General features: G+C 43.4%; 1 non-coding gene across 20 annotated transcripts in view; it reads right to left on the bottom strand.

Moving 5' to 3' along the window:
• The window catches only part of LOC119865668, a 235,930-nt gene that overhangs the window by 141,289 nt on the left and 73,627 nt on the right, over positions 1 to 21,014 (bottom strand). For 2 of the 20 annotated variants that reach the window (XR_005377880.1, XR_005377881.1), the window contains exon 4: positions 16,816 to 16,873. The exons of the other annotated variants lie outside the window; for them this stretch is intronic. This is a non-coding gene — a transcript (uncharacterized LOC119865668). The remainder of the gene's footprint in view (positions 1 to 16,815; positions 16,874 to 21,014) is intronic. 20 annotated transcript variants of the gene reach the window in all.

Here is a 21,014-nt window from a genome sequence, read left to right as displayed (position 1 = left end):
TATTGAGTTCCCTGCCTTAAAAAAAAAAGTCCCGCCCTTATGCCAACAGTATTACCAGGAGAACCAGTGTTAATGGAGTGCCTACTATGTGGGGGACAATTATTCATGTGTTGCTCCATTCTCTCCTCATGACACTTGGAAGATGACAGACCTGAGTGCTAATATATTGATAAACAGGATATGGATATTATGTCCATTTCACAGAAAGGAAAATAAACAAGGCATAGAATCTTTAAGTAATTACCCAAGTCACACAGCTAATAAATAATAAAGACAGAGTTTCAACTGAGGCACAAATGTCTTCTAGTTTAAGCCCCTCTTTCTATGTCCCACAATGCCTTTCGGTGCAGGCAGAGGACTGCAGACTTACAGATGCAGAACTGCAGGACTCATGTCCCTGTTGACAAAGGGGATCTCTTTTGCTTTATCCCTGAAGTGGGAGCAGCTTCCCCCATGCTAGTGAAGTTCACAGAAAGTCCTCAGGTTGGGCGATCTGTACTTTGCAGTAATTCTTTACAAGAGCCGTCAAGAGGGGAAAAGAATGTGAGAGTTCACCGAACCCTTACAAGATGGTAGGTCTTTTATATACATTACTTCATGGGAGGTCAATCCCATTCCTTACTCTCACTGCCCCCCATTTACTGGAAGGAGAAACGAAGACTCAGAAGGGTTGCAAAATTCATCCAAGGTCACACAATGGGGAGGGTCACACTAATGCAAGACGGTCACACTCCAAAGCCCAGCTTCATTAGCCCAATTCTGTTCTTTTGTGGTATAACACACACACACACACACACGTACGCAGGCACACAGCCAAACACAGTGATGAACACTTAGATTTTACTCCAACTATGAATGCATAAAAATGTATGAAAATTCATAATGCTTTTGAAGATGCCCCATCTTGTAGACACAAGCAAAAGAATAAAGCAGAGTGCAGTCTGCTTTCCTTATGCATTTAGTCTGCAGCATGGCTTTTATATATTTCCAAGCACCTGGCTGCCTCTCCTGTGCTCCGTGAAGAATAATGGATGATACAGCTGAGGTTTCAAGGCTGAGGCTATGGACACTGGAAAACAGGCTTTTGTCGGCTATTTATTTCATAATATCCTCAGCTCCTCCAGGAACTGAAGTCACTACATCTGTCCAGGCCAGGGACTGAACAGGTATGCTGGAAATGCATGTAAGCCCACGAATGATATACTAGTGCTTATGCCTTTCTCGAGACAATGGCTAAAAGTTAGTTTCTTGCCATTACCTGAGCAATTCATTTAACTTTTCTATGCTTCAGTTTCACCACCTAGAAAATGGAAATAATGGTGTTCCCACATATCTTATCTTAGTCAGCTGTTGCTGAGATGATACAGAATAACAAACACCCCCAGACCTCAGCAGCTTGCCACAAGCATTTCTTTCTCACTCACTCACAGGCCTGTAGGCCAGTGGGACAGTTCTGCTTTAGACTGTAGATTGAGTTCCAGTCTCTTTCATTTTAGGATAAAGGGAAGCAGGTATTTGGAGCATGACCTTCAAATGGCTAGTAACAGGAGAGCAAGAGGGCTGGACAAACCACCTGAGCACATTTAAGGCTCTTGGTCAGATGTGGAAGTTCATTGCATCCACTCACATTCCAAGAGCTAAAATTAATCACAGGGCTAGGTCTGAAGTCAGTAAAGTAGGGAAGAATATTCCACCCACAGGGAAGGCATGAAAGAGGAGGTAATCCAGTTACTCCTGGAATATACAAATGTACTCCAAAACTTGGCAGCCCAAACCAGCCACTATTTCACTAGTGACTATCAGTCAGGATTTCGGGGAGGGCTCAGCTGGATTCTCTCCTGTAGCTATAGTCAGGTGGCAGCTGGGGCTGCTGTCATCTGAAGGCTCAGTGGGGCTAGACATGCAGGATGGCTCCCTCACATGGCTGGCACTTACTTCTGGGAGGCAGCTGAGTGGTGGACAAAAGTGCCCAGATGTAGCTTCCCCAGCACAGATGTCTTGGGGTAACTGGACTTCCTCCACAGTGCCTGGCTTACAGGGCACAGTCCCAAGAGACCAGGTAGAAATTGCATGGCCTTTTCTTTATTTTTTATCTTTTTTTTTCCCAATTGCAGGAATTACCTGTACCCCAGAACACTTTGTTAAAACCTTATTGCTCACATAGTTAGAGACACTGATTGAGCTACACGAAATTTCCCTGCCTCTAGTTCTAGGTTAGTCTGTGTAGAGCTTCCCTAAGCTGTTAAGAGCTGGGACACTGGTAGGCAGGGGCAGGACCCAGGGTGAGAAGAATGATACCTCCTAGGAGCTATAGACGGGGTGGAGGGCTTTGAGAGGGCCTTTGGTGTGAGCAGAGAGATCAGGAGTGTAGCCTTAAGCCAGGGACCGGAGGCAACATTCCCTGTGATGAGTAGAACTCTAGCCCCCTCTGGGGTTTCCAGAACAAAGGCTGGGTGCGTTGCATGGCCTCTTCTGACCTAACCTCCAAGGCATCAATTCCATGGCATTCTACTGGTTACAAGGAAGTCACTAAAGAACAACTCAGATTCAAGGGCAGGAGACACAGACCCCAACTCTCAACAGGAGAAGTGTCAACGAATTTGCAGGAATGGTTTGAAACTATCCTAGGAGGCATAGAGGAAGAGAAATGAATAATAATATTATCTACCTACCCCCTCACCATAGAAGTTAATGTGTGTATGACAACAGTGCAGGCACCTCATAAACAGTAGCCAAGCAAATCACAGAGTCACTGGGCAGAGATGCCCTGTCACCCTCCTGTCTCACTTATTAACATGGTAGAGCTAACTGGACTACCTTGACGAGGCCAAAGAACGTAGGACTACTGTTCACAGCTCACTCACTACATTCCAAATGCTGTGCTAGGAAGTGTCCAACCAGGGTCTCGTCTAATCTCAACAAGCTTGTGAGGCAGCATTGTGGCTATGAAAACTCACGCATCCACTCGTCACCTCTAAAAATGCTGTATACATGCTGCTATGGGTAAACTGGGGGAGAGCCGCCAAGCATCCCCTCCATCTCCCTCTTTTCTCCTCCCAGTTTACTGATCCCAACAACTAAAAGTCCATGCAATCTACTCATCCCCTGTCATAGCACTAATCCTGCTGCAGGAACTCTGATCCCACTATCATGTCCCAGAGAGCTCTTTGGAAACAGGGACCACATCTGATCTAGTTCTGGCCCCTGGCCCCAGGATAGGGTCTGGCCCAATGGAACATGGACATCCTCCATCTTCCAGGTCCACTTACTTTGCTTCTCTACCTGTATGGAGCACATTAACAGGCTCCCTTGACCTCTGCTTCTGGTCTGGTCTGGCCTGACCAGCAAGGAATCCTGGCAGGAGTCAGAGGAGATGAGGAGAGTACAGCCAGGGTATTTAGGCTTCCAGCTCCCTCTCTGCAAGGTCACCTGGGTCTGGCTGTGTCTCAGCTGAGGGACCCACCTCCTGTTCCCTAACCTTCTCTCCACGACTCCCTCCACCCAGGCTCCAATACCTGGTGCTACTTCCTACTCCCTCCCTTTGGATGTAAGGTGGGGACTAGCCCCAATCTGGCACTACCCCATATGATTTCCTTACACATTGCTCACATCTTAATAAATAGCCTTAAAAAAAAAAAAAAAAAGTAGGCTCCACACCCAGCATGGAACCCAACAAGGGGCTTGAACTCATGACCCTGAGATCAAGACCTGAACTGAGACCAAGAGTCAAGATGCTTAATCAACTGAGCCACCCAGGCGCCCTGATAAATAGCCCTTTTATTAATTCCTCCTTGAATTAAACTAATTGGACTGCGCCATCTGCCTCCCGCTAACCCTGACACATACAGAAATTTTCGGGGGACAATTACCAGACATATGTGTTCCCAGGTATATGGCCTATGACTATGGACTCTCTTGGATGGACAGGCCTGGGTGGAAGACCCAGGATGCCATGAAGGGCATGATCAGTCCTGTCTGCAGTTGGTGATTAAACTGCCAGAGCACCTCCCACCCGGGCTGTCAAGCTTCCATCCAGGGCTTCATAGAGGGACAGAATCTTCTCTCTCCTGACAGATCAGTGACAGAGAGGATTTCAATTAGAGCCCCAAGGGGCATCAAATGCCTGACATCTCTCACAAGTGATGGTGAAGTGAGCAGGTTCTGCAGGGCCCTGAGGCTCGCCAGCTGCCTCCCTCACTTCTTCTCCCACGAGGCTGGACAAGCACAATAAGGCTTCTCCAGACCCACAGCCAGCGGACTGTTTCAGGCTCCCCACTTGAGAAAATCTCGCAAAGCAATCACAAGTAGGAAGTATGGTCACCATATCTATCTACAGTCATGGCCAAAATCCCCACACCCCTGCTCAAACCCCTGCAGTGGCTCCCATTTACCCTAAGGTCCAAACGCTACCTGAGCCCTACTTGAGCTCTCCTATAACCCCAGAACAAGTCGAGGTCTCCCGAAATACCCTGGACTCTCCCTCCTGGCTCTCATGCTTGTGAGAGACACTTGTATAATCATCTACATCTACATTCTATTCTCCATTGCGGCACACGTGTTAAAATCCAAGTGAGATCATGAAGTCACATCAAGTTGCTCTTTAGCTCAAACTCTTGGCTGGCTTCTCTTTTCACTAAGTAAGTAAACACTGGTTTCCCAGTGGCCATGAGACTCTATACAGTCAGGACACTGTGACCTCCTGCCTCTCCCACTCTTGAGCTCTGTCCCAGCCAGCCTGACCGCCCCCCTCCAGTGCCTCAAAGAGGCCAAACATGCTCCTTCCTTTGCCTAGAAGACGGCTGCTCCCATAGCCTCAGGATTCCCACCCTCCTTTATATCTCTCTTAAAAGATTCACCATGCCCAGGGCACAGGCAAAGACATGGGATACATGGACATTCTTTTTCCCCCAAAAGCAAAAGTATAACAACTTTATGGGCAGAAAATAGCAGGTGCATGTCATTGCCATTGTGGGACCTGGTTTTCTAAAGCCAGGGAACCTCTGGTGTGCTGCCCACTTTCCTGGGTCACGGGACCACCATTCTGGAAGTAAGGAGCTCAAGGTGAACATCAGTTCCAGTCTAACAGGCCCCTTTTTATGCCTGATTGCAAGTCACATGCCACATTTTGTTTGGTTGCCTTTTAAAAAATAATTTATTGAGGTAAAATTCCCATAACACAAAATTAACCATTAAAGCAAGCAATTCAGTAGCATTTAGTACATTGACGATATTGTGCAACCATCACCACTGTCAGGTTCCAAGATATTTTCACCACTCTGAAGTAAAATCCCTTATTTATTAAATGGTTTCCCCTCCAACATCCCTTCCCTCTGCCCCCTGCCTACCACCAATCTGTGCACTCTCTGGTTGTACCTTCTGGATATTTCTATAAATGGAATCATATGATACATGACCTTTTGTGTCTGGCTTCTCTCACTTAGAATCAGGTTTTGGATCTGTACTTCATCCCTTTTTATGGCTGAATAGTATTCCATTGTATGAATGTATTACAATCTGTTCGTCCATTCACTTGTTAATTTAGGCTGCTTCCACCTTTTATCCATTATGAATAGTGCTGCTAAAAACATGCATGTATGAGTTTGTTTAAACATGTTTTCAATTCTTCAGGTATGTACCTGAAGAGTCATCCAGTGATTCTATGTTTAGTTTTCTGAGGAGCCACCAAACTGCTTTCCATGGTGACTGAACTATTTCACACTCCCACCAGCAATATACAAAGGTTCCAATTTGACCACATCCTCACCAACACTTATTTTTTATTTTTCCTTTAAAAAAATTATAGCCATCCTAATGGGTATGAAGTGGTGCCTTATGGTAGTTTTGCTTGCATTTTCCTAATGAGTTAACATGTTAAGCATCTTTTCACAGACTTATTGTTTGTATATCTTTGGAGAAATGTATATTCAAGTATTTGCCTATTTTTTAAATTGGTTGTTTTGTTGCTGATTTGGGGGAACTCTTTATATATTCTGGATACTAGACCTCAGATATAGGAGTTCCAAATATTTTCTCCCATTCTACAGATTGTATTTTCACTTTCTTGATAATATCCTTCAATGAAAAAGCTTAATTTTGACAGAGTTCAATTTATTTTTTTTCTTTTGCTGCTATGGTTTTGGTCTCATATCAAAGAATCCATTGCCAAATCCAAGATCGTAAAGATTTACCCCTATGTTTTCCTCTAAGAGTTTAATCGGCTTAATTTTTACATTTAGGTTGTTGACTTAGTTTTAGTTATTTTTTTCTATGAGTTTGTGACCCAACTTCATTCTTTTGCATGTGGATATCAGTTGTACCAGAATCATTTGTTAAAGATGAAGATTTCCTTGCCATTGAATGAACTTGGCACCCTTATCAAAAATCAATTGGCCATAGATACAGGGGTTTATTTCCAAACTCTGAATTCTATTCCACTGATCTATATATCTATCTTTATGCCAGTGCTACACTACTTTGGTTCATTTATCTTTATGGTAAGTTTCAAAATTAACAAGTCTAAATCCTCCAATTTTATTCTTTTTCAAGATTGTTTTGGTTTGGGAGGGGGGGTGCACTTGCAATTCCATAGGAGAATGAGGATTGGCTTTTCCATTCCTGAAGAAAGACCATTGGAATTCTGATAGGGTTTACACTAAACTGGATAATGTTAAGATAATATTATGTCTTCCAATCCAGGAACACAGAACATCTGTCAATTTATTTAGGCAGTCTTTCATTTCTTTCAACAATATTTTTTTTTATAAATTTATTTTTTATTGGTGTTCAATTTGCCAACATATAGAACACTCAGTGCTCATCCCATCAAGTGCCCCCCTCAGTGCCCGTCACCCAGTCACCCCCATCCCTGCCCACCTCCCCTTCCACCACCCCTAGTTCGTTTCCCAGAGTTAGGAGTCTCTCGTGTTCTGTCTCCCTTTCTGATATTTCCCATTTTTTCTCCTTTCCCCTTTATTCCCTTTCACTATTTTCTATATTCCCCAAATGAATGAGACCATATAATGTTTGTCCTTCTCTGATTGACTTATTTCACTCAGCATAATACCCTCGAATTTCATCCACGTCGAAGCAAAGGGTGAATATTTGTCGTTTCTAATGGCTGAGGAATATTCCATTGTATACACAGACCACATCTTCTTTATCCATTCATCTTTCAGTGGACACCGAGGCTCCTTCCACAGTTTGGCTATTGTGGACATTGCTGCTAGAAACATCGGGGAGCAGGTGTCCCGGCGTTTCATTGCATCTGTATCTTTGGGGTAAATCCCCAGCAGTGCAATTGCTGGGTCATAGGATATCTCTATTTTTAACTTCTTGAGGAACCTCCACACTGTTTTCCAGAGTGGCTGCACCAGTTCACATTCCCACCAACAGTGCAGGAGGGTTCCCCTTTCTCCACATCCTCTCCAACATTTGTGGTTTCCTGCCTTGTTAATTTTCCCCATTCTTACTAGTGTGAGGTGGTATCTCATTGTGGTTTTGATTTGTATTTCCCTGATGGCCAGTGATGTGGAGCATTTTCTCATGTGCTTGTTGGTCATGTCTATGTCTTCCTCTGTGAGATTTCTCTTCATGTCTTTTGCCCATTTCGTGATTGGATTGTTTGTTTCTTTGGTGTTGAGTTTAATAAGTTCTTTATAGATCTTGGAAACTAGCCCTTTATCTGATACGTCATTTGCAACTATCTTCTCCCATTCTGTAGGTTGTCTTTGAGTTTTGTTGACTGTATGCTTTGCTGTGCAAAAGCTTCTTATCTTGATGAAGTCCCAATAGTTCATTTTTGCTTTTGTTTCTCTTGCCTTCGTGGATGTATCTTGCAAGAAGTTACTGTGGCCGAGTTCAAAAAGGGTGTTGCCTGTGTTCTCCTCTAGGATTTTGATGGAATCTTGTCTCACATTTAGATCTTTCATCCATTTTGAGTTTATCTTTGTGTATGGTGCAAGAGAGTGGTCTAGTTTCATTCTTCTGCATGTGGATGTCCAATTTTCCCAGCACCATTTATTAAAGAGACTTTTTTCCAGTGGATAGTCTTTCCTCATTTGTCGAATATTAGTTGACCATAAAGTTGAGGGTCCACTTTTGGATTCTCTATTCTGTTCCATTGATCTATGTGTCTGTTTTTGTGCCAGTACCACACTGTCTTGATGACCACAGCTTTGTAGTACAACCTGAAATCTAGCATTGTGATGCCCCCAGCTATGGTTTTCTTTTTTTTAATATTCCCCTGGCTATTCGGGGTCTTTTCTGATTCCACACAAATCTTAAAATAATTTGTTCCAACTCTCTGAAGAAAGTCCATGGTATTTTGATAGGGATTGCATTAAACGTCTTTCAACAATATTTTGTATCTTTCAGTGTACAAACAAGTATTTCACCTCCTCAGTTAAATTTATTGCTATGTATTTTTTATTCTTTTGGATGCTACTGCAAATGGAATTATTTTCCTAATTTCCTTTTGGATTTACATGAGTATTCTTATATGCTGGAGACAGAAGACAATCTGATACAAACTTTCTGAAGTTTAGTTTGGTAATTTATCTAAAAATATATGTACATTATGACCCAAACTTTCCAAATTCAGGAAATAACAAGATATGAAGATATTTGCACAAAAATGTTCATTCTTGATTGTTTTGATTATTAAAATTTGCAAACAACCTAAGTGTCTATCAATGAGGAACTAAATGATACCATCCATACAGTGGAATATTATAGCCATTTATAAAATGATGCAGAATCATTTTATTAAAATGGAAAGATGTTCACAATATGTTATTGAGTTATTTTAGTTTATAAAACAGCATGTGCACCTCATAAATATATATTTATGTCAATATGTATGCCTCCAAAGATCTGATAAGGTATTTGGACAAATGTTAATAGTTTTTATCTTTGGGTGGTCATGTTTGAGAGGTTTGTTTTCCTTTTAGAGAGAAGGAGAGAACACACCAGTGCTGGAAGGGGCAGAGAGAGGGGGAAAGAAAGAATCCTAAACAGGCTCCACCCTGATTGCAGAGCTGACACAGCTCAATCCCACATTCCTGAGATCATAATCTTAGCTGAACTTGAACGGAAACCCATGTTATGCTTTTTAGTGAGAAGACCCAATACAGTAAAGATTTCTCTCCAAATTTATAAATTTCATGTACTCTAAATAACAAAATAAGATTTTTTAAAGGTAATTGACAAAATAACTCTAATATTTATCTAGCACAATAAATGTATAATAATAACCAGGAAGATGTTTTAAAGAAAAAAGTGAGAAGGGATTTGCCCTACCATATTTTAAATGTATTGTCAAGCTACAATGTGGTACTGATGCTAGCATATGTTCATTTTGCTAATAACATGGAGGTGGATCTCAATAAGGACCTGTGGAATGAAAAATAAATGAACAAATATCCCTGGTTATCAGAAAAAGGCAGCTTTAAACTAGGACTACAAGTGATAAAAAAAATAATAATAATACTTGGTATTGAGGTGGGTATGTAAGAGAAATAAAGCGTTGCTAATGAATGTATAAAATGGTACAACCTTTTTTGTTGAACAAATTAGTTACATGTTTGCATGTAAATATCAGTTACAATACTGTTTATAATATACTGGGAAGCAACATTTTGTCCAGCAAAATACAGGTTAAATTAGGGTACCTCCATACAATGGAGTATCATCATGCTGTTAAAAATGATAATATAAATCTACCTTTCTTGACATGAGAGGATGCTCACCATATACTGTTAAGTGATTTATTTAAAAGAAAACATAGAATTTTAATCTTCTACTTCACAAATATTTATAAAGGGACCTCTTATGGCCTGACACAGAGGGGAGTTGAAGACTCAAGCTAGTCAGGGTCTATTCTCACACGGCTTACTATCTAGCAGCAGGGAAAGATACAAAAAAAAAAAAAAAAAAAAGCCTGAGTGTTCTGGCAGAAAAGTGCAGGCTACTTAGGGGTATCGACAGGGGACCTAATTTTATGTGAAAACCTCCTGAGGGATGAGGGAGAGATATCCGGGCACAGGGGAAGGATGAAGAGTGAAGGTAAGCAGTGTTCTCAGAGAGGGTAGAAGTACGCATACACAGGCAGACCATGACAGAAAAGACTAAGAATTTTCATCTTTATCCAAATACGATGGGGGAAGGCAATGAAGAAATTTAGGCATATGAGGGACATGATCAGTCTGGTGTTTTCAAAAAAACAAACAAACAAACAAAACACTCTGGTTTATGGAGAAGAGAGTAAATGTCCAGAAGCCAATATGATTCTGCTTTCAAATATATGTTACATATATTATATATATATATATATTCATGTAATAAATACACCTGTGCATATTATAGACATATACATTATATATACCAATGTATATTATATAAATGTATATGTATATGTTTATTTATATTTAGGCATATATACATAAACCTGTTTATGTAATATATATGCATATTTTACATACATCTATGTGTCTCACACATCTATGTATATTAGGGTTTATAGATCTATGTTACATATACCTATGTATATAAATGTATATCCATGTATATTATATACATACCTAAGTAATATATAGAGATGTATCTATTTAATGTATACTAATATACTCAGGTGTACTGTATATATATACCTGTATTATATATACTCAATATATTTTATATATATACAAGTGTATATTTATACATTTATATCATTTATATTATATCGACCTATCTACCTCATATATGTGTATTATATAAACCTATGTATTACATACCTGTGTATATTAGAGTATGTGTATACCATGTATATTATTTATAACCTATTTATATATGTGTGTGTATATATATACACACACACATATATATACATACACACCAATACTATATATATTTATCTATATAATTGTACATACAATATATAGGATACAAATATGCCTATGTATATCATGCGCATATGCCTGTGGTCATATATGCATATGTATATGATGTATATGCCCATATGTTAATCAGCATTATATGCTTTTTAAAAAGAAGAAAGGAGAAATTAAAGGCTGTTGGGAGGTTGGAGGTGGACCCCCTGCAGTTCAAGCCTCGCGTGGCAGGACACATCCTCAGCCCTATAACAGGACTCATCTCCTAGAAAGATCCCTGGGTGGGCTGCCTTGTGCCTCCAGACCCCTACCCTGCAGGACTGCTTAGAGGGACGTCTGTGTTCTTAGAGGGAGTATTCTACTGGCAGTCTGGCTCCCCAGGAGACAGTGCAGCCCAGATTGTCTTTGGAGTTAATTAAGGCACTGCAGGAGCCCCAGCCTAGAGGGACAGCTGCAACTGTGAGCCAGGGGTAGGTTTATCCCTGGACACTAAGCCTAAGTCACAAAATGCAAACTGAGAGCTCATGAGCCTCAAGTCTAGAAAACAGAAAAGGACCCCCCACCCCTGTGCTCTCTGGAGGACTAAGTTATAGCTCTTGGGCTTACAAATGAAGCCAGGAGGGTCCCTGACAAGTCCAGAGCAAGAATGCAGCCTGGAGACAGCACCAGTTCCTGTGGGTACCTGGCAACCAGAAGCCCCAGGAAACAAAGATTCTGTCCAGGTCTGAGAAAAGCAGAATTTTATGTGCATATTTATTGCCCTCCTGGCAATTTCCAAATGCACTGTCAGTAGGAAACTGTTTCTCGGACACTAAGACTAATCAAAAGCCTGTTCAAAAACACATTATGCAGGTACCTAACATAACCACATGCATTAGTTTCTTATGGTTTTATATTCAATTCAACACAAATTTATTGGGCACAAGCTCCATGCAAGACACCACACCAGGTGCTGTGGGAGCACACGGCAGATAATATACAATCCCTGCTTGCCCCCAGTGTTCAGCTGCTCACATGCTGAGTAGGGGTAGGGAGCAACTATCTTCTCTATTGTGGGAGGACTGCTGTCCTAAGTGCAGTGACAGGACAGCCAGCCAGATGTGATTACTCCTGGCTGGGAATTGGGGATGGCTTAAAGTAGATCTAATTTTTCCTAAGCACCATCTCTATTATCTCATGTCCTCCTTATAGGAACCATATGGGATAGGTGTTATTATTGCCATCCTTTTACAGAGGAGAAAACTGAGGCTCAGAGAAGTTAAGTAGATTACCCAATGGCACACAGGCAGTCAAGTCTGTTCGAGTCCATCCCTTGGGCTAGACGACACCAGCCCAAGATGGATGACACCAGTGCTACTTTCCTAGAGGTATATATCATTGTAAGTAAGGAGCTTCTTCAGAATCTACATGCCCGTGCCTCACAAGCAGATCTACTGATCTGCAGAACAGCAGGCCCTGTTCTGTTTTCTAGACTTGAGGCTCATGAGCTCCCAGTTTGCATTTCGTGACTTAGGTTCAGTCTCCATAGATAGCCCTACCCTTGGGTTACAGTTGAAGCATACACCTGTGCATATTATAGACATATACAGTTGAAGCAGTCTGTCCAAGCTGGGGCTCCTGCAGTGTCTTAATTAGCTCCAGAGTCTCTCTGGGCTGCACTGTGTCCTGGGTAGGCAGGCTGCAAGGGGTAAGTTCCAGATATGTGGGTTTTGAAAAAACTGATATCCATCTTGAGTTATACCCCAATATAAGAGCTTGAATAGAATTTCAATGAAAGGTGGGGTGCAGAAATAAAGCACTCCAGGTGGATAGAACTGGATAAGTGCAGAGCCAGGAAAATGTAAGGTTCTCTTTGGGAAACCATGACTTGCCCCAAGTAGAGGATCGAAGGAAGACAGAGGCAGCATCTGCCAACGTGCTTGGTGGCTTAACCTATCACTAGTGCCCCTCCTGAATTCTCAGACTCCCACTCAGGGCTCTAATCTGTCCACACAGGCCATGACCACACATTAGCTGTGAGTGAGATCTGCTTGCACCATAACTGAAGGGAACCAGCCACTGCTCAGAGGGAAATGAAAGCTTGTCTGATATTATTGAGCACCTACTAATTGCCAAGCACTGCATTAAGCCCTTTGCCTACATAATCTCATTGATTCTCCCTGACAATTCTGAAAGTTGTATATCATTATCTGCATTGTTTAAAGGATGAATGAGGTTCAGAGAGTAATTTGCCCAAGGTCACATAGTCAATAAGTGATCTAGCCAGGATTCGACCTCATATTTGTCTGACTTCGATGCTGTGCTCCTATCTCTGGGATTAAGTGCTTCCAGCAGGTCCAATGAGGCTCAGATAAGGAGGAGGTAAGGCTGGGTCATGTGAAGAGAAAAGGATCAATGGAAACTGTTCCTAAATAAAGACTGAATATAGCTCTTTATCCTGGGTTCCCTTAAAAGCCGAGCCTGAGATAAGGATTTGGATGCAAGCAGTTTATTTGGGAAGTGATCTCAGGAAGCACCAGAGAAGTGAAAGAGGGAAGAGAAAGAACCAATAAAGGATATAGGTTACCATTGTGGGCAACAATAGCTCAGTCCCACTGGGGCCCCTCTGGGAGATGGTGTGGGGCACACCTCAAAGCTACCCCATCAAGGAACAAGGAAACTGCTATCTCTAGGATTTCACTGATTGAGAGCACTGTCAGCCTGCCCTGTTTAAAGGCTGAACATATTCCCTTGACCAGAGAACACCTTCAGGCAGAGATGTTACTAGAAGCCCTTGGTGCATATGGAAGTGTCAGCAGGTTACCTCCAGGGCTGGCTGGTGGGGTATCTGTGAAATATCATTGGCATCTCCTGCAATGACTGTCTTCAGTACTTGGAGACTAGAACAAAGCATCCCTCAAGAAGACTTCCTTACATGAATCCAATCTAGAAAATTGAAAGGAACTGGATTAAAGAACTGAGAAGAAGCACAGGAGAAAAACAAGAAGGTCCCAGCCTAAGGGTCAGGGCTGTAATCTGTTTAGATGTGTTAAGGTCCCTAAAGCAGGTACAGAGCAGGAAGACGACTGGTCAACCACTGGAGGACAGATCAAATTGCCCTTTGGGAGCAGTGGTGATAGAGTCTGTCCCAGCCCCGTCCAAGGAAAAGAGTCCGTGGCCAGCGGATTGCAAGGACTTCTGGTCTCAATGACCAGACCAGCCCTACCATAAGATGTACTATAACATGTCTTAGCCTGATGCCCTTAAACATCACACGACTGACTTCCCTGGTCTGAAAGAAGATTCTTCAAGTACATTCCCATGGGAATCTGGCCCCAAAGAGAAAACTCCTGTAATGGCAGTTTTTACGAGTATCAGTATTCTAACCTCAGCTGATGTGAGTCTACCCAAAAGATGGCCCGACTCCTCACACTAAAGCAAACAGGGACCCCATCCTTCATGGCCAAAGTCCAAACCCCGAACTAACCTCACTCTGGGTGGCCTCAGAGCATACCACCCTCCTGCCTTCCACAGGCAACACCCTAAATTACAAACAATCCTAGCAATCTTCATTTCTATTTAAATTTCTACAGTAAGCAATATGAGCAGGCTTCAAGAAGCAGGTGGCTAGGGACCCAGGTTCTCCTAATCATAAGCCTCAGACTCATTCTTTGCTGAACATTCTCGACTATGTGTGCATGTGTGTGTGTCTCTGTATCCGAATGTTTATGTATCAGTATGCAAATGTATTTGTGTAAATGGATGTTTGTGTGCCTGAAAACACCAAACATGAGTTCTGTTGGCACTGTTACTTACAAGCTCTGTGATCTTGGGCAAGTCATTAATAACCTGTCCAAGCTGTTTCCTCATTTGTAAAATGGATATAACAGTAGTGCCAACCTCATCCACGGTTTGGGGGATAAAATGGGGTAATACTTGTAAAGCAGCTTGGTATAAGCTGAGTGAATGCCCAGTCAAAGCTAGCACTTGACTTTTGGGTTATCACTCAAGGTGATTCTGTGCATATGCACGTACTCTGTGGCCCCTTTAAGGGTTCACTGATATTGATCTATTTATGACTTTTGCCCTACATCATGTTGTAGTCACCGATAGGGTCAGTTAAGAGAAAATCTAGCACACGACCATAAAACCAGCCTGAAACAACCCAGACACCAGCAGAGAAACAACCCAAGAGGATCCAAGAGCCAGAATGGTGGGCAGAGGGATAACCAAGTCAGGGAGAAAGGTGTGCCTGGCTTCGGTAGATAGAACAACATAAATCAGCATCTGATGCCAAATCTTTCACACAAAATCCCCAGACCGACCATAAGCCTCAGGCCAGCGGTGTTCCTGAGCACAAAATCCCAGCTTGTATTTGGGCGATTGATGTTTTTCACTGGACTAGAAGGTAACAAGTCCCCCACCCACTCCTGTCCAAGCATGTCTAGGAAGATTACAGAAAAACATCTCTCCTTCTTACCACATAGTGGGGCTCTGGATTTGGCTGTTTATCTCCAGTCTCAAGGCCTAAGATGATTATTCTGATAAACTGGAATGAATCTTGCAGCAGAAGGGGAGCTAGCACTAGCCATGCTGATTTATCACCCTTTTCAGCCCAGTTGGGTTCCAAGAGAATAAATCTTGCTTGCCTCTGGCTAGGTACCCGCAATCATGCCACGGACCATGACTTTCATATCTCATTAACTCTGAATTACTCAGTCTGGGGCTGAGCTGAGAGGTAATTTAAAATGGCAAAAGGGGAAAAATGTTCTGATTTAGATCTGATAGAGACTGGATTAAGTCCTTCCATTTTTCAGGGCTTAAATGTGAGCTTTGTGGAGTGGGAGCACCTGCGGGTTGGACCGGACTCTGGTGAAGACCGGAGTCAAACACATGCTTCAAAGGTCTGGAGGTCCCACCTCATACCCACAATGTGGCAGGGGCTGAGTTTCTCGGGGAAGCAGTCCATTAAAAATCACCATTCTCTAGAGTGTAAATTATCACAACCCTTTAGGGTGGCACTTTGGCAGGACACATTAAATGAAAAAGGCTTATGCCCTCTGACCCAGACATTTCACCACAGACACACCTGGACATGTTCAAGAGGATGTATACAAGGTGTTCACTGGGCCGTACTTGCAAATACTGGAAAGCCAGAGGCAAACCAAAGAGCCCATCAATAGGGGGATGCCTTGGGAGGGGCATCAGTGTAGAAGAAAAGAAGCCTCCATTAAAGAGAATGAGGTGCAAGGAGGCCCATGATATATTACACAGTAAAAGCAAATAAAGCAAAGTAAGGAATAGCTTCATGCAAAGTGTGCTCCTACTTAAAAAAAAAAAAATTATTTGGAGATTAAATTGAAACCACTCTTTTTTTGCCTCCATCCTCAGCATCTTAATATGTAAGGCATGCCTCTTTATCAGCAATCACATGGTCTCTGCTGTTTGAGCTACTTTCAATATCCCACAATAAATTTCACATCCAGCCCGGCCTGATATTTTAGTCTCTCTGATCAGGCCTTCTTGCTGGGATGACGACTGGTGCTCAGCTCACATTCCTGCATTGCCACGAAGACTTCTGGGTTGGGGGGCCCTGGGGGGCGGAGAAGAGAAGGCTTTTCTCTGCAGGAATCTGCCTGGTTCTCATCTTTGGAAAGGACATAGAAACCAGGCCCTCTTGGCTTTGAATCACCTGTACCACGTGCAGAAGTGAGCTCTCTGTCTTCCCTGCACCCACAGATCTAAATTGCATGAGTATGTGGGAGGCAGCAGGCATGGGATTTATTGTGCTTTAAGAGCAGAAAGCCCTTAACCTGACATTCAAGGCCCCAGGCCATCTGGTCCCACGTTAGTCAGAAATAAAATATGCTACAGTAACGTATAAACCCCAAATCACAGTGGCTTAATATAACAAGGATTTATCTGTCCCTCACAAAAAGTCGGGTGCTGACTCTACACAGTGACTCACAGATCCAGGCTGTTACGTCTTGAGGCTCTGCCGTCTTGACATGTGGCATCCACTGTCACTGCAAAGGAGAAGGGAGACCTGGAGAGGCCTCTGTGCTCCTAAGTGCCTCAGCCCAGAGGTCACTCCTACGAGTCCATTGGTCAGAATTGTCACGTGGCCCCGACCTAAACCCAAGGGAGACTGGAAAACAGAGCCTTCTAGGTCCCAGGAAAAAAACACTGCGTACTGGTCACCTTGTCTTGACTCAAGATCCCAACATACCTTTATCTCACACTCGCTTCCTTGCTCCTCACCTGTGACACCCAGCCTTCCCTACCCTGATATCCCCATCAGGGAAGGAAGACCAGACTCCAGCCTCCAGACAGGTGGGATACTAGTTTCCTGCTGACACTATCCATTTGTTCGCCCATTCACTCAGCCAACACTGACTGTGCACTGATAATAGTCCAAGCACTGTGCTCGGCCCGAGGAAACAGTAACGAGCAAGAGACAGTCTCTGCCCTCCTGAAGCTTACAGTCCAGGGGCCTGCTTTTTCCATCTCTGTCTTCTCAGCCCTACTGGGCTCTGCTATCCTATCTCTTCCCACCTCCCGTTGTGAGTGGGTCATAACCCAGGGCCTGGCACAAGACAAACACTCAAACGTGAGAGGCCAGAAATAGCAGCCACCAAATTTCTATAGGAATGCTGACAGGTTGCTCTTTACATTCCAGTCTATTCATACTGTTTCACTACACCTGTCCCTAAAAGGCTCAATTTCCAGCCCCTCTTCCTCACTTAGAGGGTCCTGTTGGTAAACAGAGCATAAGGAAACCAAAAGATTTAACAGGAGTTGAAGCTTCTCATGCAGTTCTTGATATTGTTTCCTTTGGGGCTTGAGAAAAATCTGGTCTCCTTTAATGTGGGGAGATCTGAGGCTCCTTGAGGGAGTTCCGGGACCTTATAGCAAACACATTGACACAACAAATCAAGAATAAAGAGTGAGAAGTATTGTTAATACTTATGGACACTTCCTACAGGTATCTGCTCAGACTTCATTCCCCCGAGAGGCCCTTCCAGACCACTATAAATATAAAAACACCATTTCCGTCATTCTCCCTTCCTTTACTCTGCTTCATTTTTCCTCAAGCATTTATCACAATAAACAGCCTGTTCCAGATTTCGGAGCCCCAGCCCAATGAGCATGCCATTGCCCATCCTATCACCGAGGGCACAGACTAAATCTGTGTGGTAGGTGCCTGGAAGACAGAGAATGGGCTGCATTCTCCTACGCACTCTCCCCAGCGCCTAGCTCAGAGTCTGGAAACATACACACTGCCTAAATATGCTTCTGGACTGAATGAATTTTACACAACACAGGATGGGAGGGAGACCGTTGGGACGTATGCTTCTGTATCTCAACTTTGTAAATCATGTTAAACGTCAGGATTTCTGTAGGCACTTGTTTATAAATAAAATTAGATTCATCCAAAATTGAGTTATTCTTCATGGTCGGTTAGTTATTACTGGGAATTTAAAAGCACTTATTTGGATAATATTCAGGTCATTTGGAGTCGGCATCTTCTAAAAGTTGGACCCATTATAGATAAACACCCATGCTGGGCTCCAGGCATAAAAGCTAGCAATATGGTTCATTTCCTAGAACATCTGATGAAAGGACAACTCCTTCCTCCATCCCCTAAATATAGCCTTTCTCTAAACAAAATATCCAATACATAGCATGAGATTGCATTTGTGTCCCAACATGGGTTTCTGTTAACATACCTCATGCTGCTTTTAAAAATCAGATAGATTGGCTAAATCCTTTTAAGAAAATTAGGCAAGCAAAGATGCCATTAGTTCTAGAAACCCATCACATACATAGCAGAAGCTAGTAATTATTTTTAAGGACATTCTTTTTTATAATGCTTGTCATTTCTGGGTATTAGCTCAAACAGCCAGAACTTGGAACCTCTTTAGGAGATGCCCTGAGTATCAAAGATAATATAACTCATCACAAAATTTGCCGGTGGTTTTTATCTTCCATTCAATTCACTTGTCAGTTTTATATATGATGACCATATAATTTACTGCCCCAAAAAAGACATTTAGGCGGGTGAAAAGGGCTCAACTAATATGAATAATGATGTCAGCACAACAAACTGAGCATGCCTTTATATCTGATAAAATATAGCTTCCCTGTGAGCCACGTCCTGAGCCAGACTCTGTGGTAAGTGTGCTCAATGCTGGGAAGCAAGCATGGAAAGAAACATTGCAGCTAGATCAGGGATCAGTAAACTTTTTCTTAAAGGACCAGGTAGTAAATATTTAACTTTCAGGGACCAAGAGGCCTCACACTAAAGATATTATGTAGGTACCTACATAACCATTTAAAATGTAACCATTTAAAAATGTAAAAGCTCTTCTTAGCAGTTGCTCGAATTTGGCTAATGGATCAAAGTTTGCCAACCTCTGAGCTAGAGCATTATAGATATTAAATACAGAGCTGAGAAGTTTGGATTTAATTCTGAGGCCAGCAGTTGCCAGCAGTATCTTTATTTTAGGAGTAAAAACATGTCCTCAAAGGGAAGCGTCTATGGAAGCCCAATATATATGCAAAACAGATAAAAATGGGTCTGCTGTGTTTGATATGGGAATGAGATGCAGCAAGCACATCTCTCACCCCCAGTGGGTCCCCCCTGAGGGGTCCTACTGATCACAGTTTAAAAACCACACCACAGTCAGGGGTGCTATTAAAGACCTCTGAGGAGAGTGGGAAAGTGATCATAGCTGTGTTTTACAACAATCAGTCTGGGCACAGTATGACCAGGAGGCAAAATGCCCAGGGCAGAGGCACCAGAGAGGAGGGTCTTGCGGGGAAAGCACAGAGTAAGGGATGTTTCTGAAACAGGCCACAGAGACACAGATGTGGGTCTCAAGGGTCCCTAAGGCATCCAGGCAGGGCCAGCCTCACAGGCCTGAGGCCTGACCCTCAGAGGGCCACCCCCCCACCCCCCTTGCTTCTTATGTTCCTCTGTCACTGTCTTGAAAGTCTCAGCAATCTTCCCACCAGGGCCCTGCATTTTCATTTGCACAGGGTCGCACGGATTACACCAGTCTTGCGCCCAGGGATGACTCGTAGGACACTAAGCACATGGGTCTGCACCTTCCTCCCACGGCCCTGGCCAGGGGTACTCTACAACATCCCTGGGGACGAACACTCTCTAGACAAAGCCTAGGCACCTGATAGCACTTTCTCAGAGTCTCAGGTCACCCCTCCCATGGTGACGCTCTGTCCCCTCACAGGCACTGCTCTGGCTTCTGCACCAGACACACCATACCAGCCATAGCTGATTCACCCCACCTCCAAGTCTCTGGGTTACCAACTCCAGCCAAACCCTTACAGGCTGCCTGGTGCCCAGTGGGAATATCACTGAGTGGCCGCTGCCTCCTGTTGACCAGTAACCCATCATAGATTTCAACTCCTCAGGCCCCCTTTGGGTTGGACTCCACCAGAAGCAGACACTGAGATAAGGATTCAGATACAAGGATGCTCAGGAGGGAGTGAGGCAAGGAGACAGTGGTGAGGAAACAGCCAGTAGGGATGTGAGCTACCATGGTGAGTAGCTGGGGGAGCCCCTGCAGCCTGTGATTATACCTGAGGACTTCTCCCCCTGATGGGCCAACAAGCTGGGGTATTCATCATCACCTCCATCCTTCCCCAGAAAGGCTGGTGGGCCCAGAGGTGGGCCACATATCCTCTGTGGCCGGAGACCGCCCTCATGCAGAGAGGGACACAAAGCTGCCCACCACCCACCAGAACTGCCTGTGGGCAGCCTCTCAGTGGGCCAGGGAGCTCCAAGTATGGTGCTACCAGCATTTGCTCCACCATCAAAGCCACTATAAAGGAAAAATACAGATTTGGAGAAGAAGGTAGACTTGAGAGCACTCCAACTATGAGAGCATATCTTCAGCTGGTCATTCAAAAAACTCCCAGAACACCTGTTCCACACCAAAGTTCTACTTGTATGCAGAGCACAGTTCTACAGATCGAATTTACAACCAGCTGGTGCTGACCCAGTCCAGGAAGGAAATGGACGTGCTCGTCCACTGGAGGCCAGAACCACCTTCCCCTAGTTTCTTACCAGCAATTCCCCTCCTAGCTATGTGCCCAAGAGAACTGAAAATCCCAGCCCACACAAAAATCTGTATATGAATGCTC

This window comes from Canis lupus, chromosome 24, assembly GCF_011100685.1.
Source record: "Canis lupus familiaris isolate Mischka breed German Shepherd chromosome 24, alternate assembly UU_Cfam_GSD_1.0, whole genome shotgun sequence".
In the NCBI taxonomy this organism is placed as follows: Eukaryota; Metazoa; Chordata; class Mammalia; order Carnivora; family Canidae; genus Canis; species Canis lupus.
Note: the sequence above shows the minus strand (reverse complement) of the source record. Positions and strands in the feature narration are given on the sequence as shown.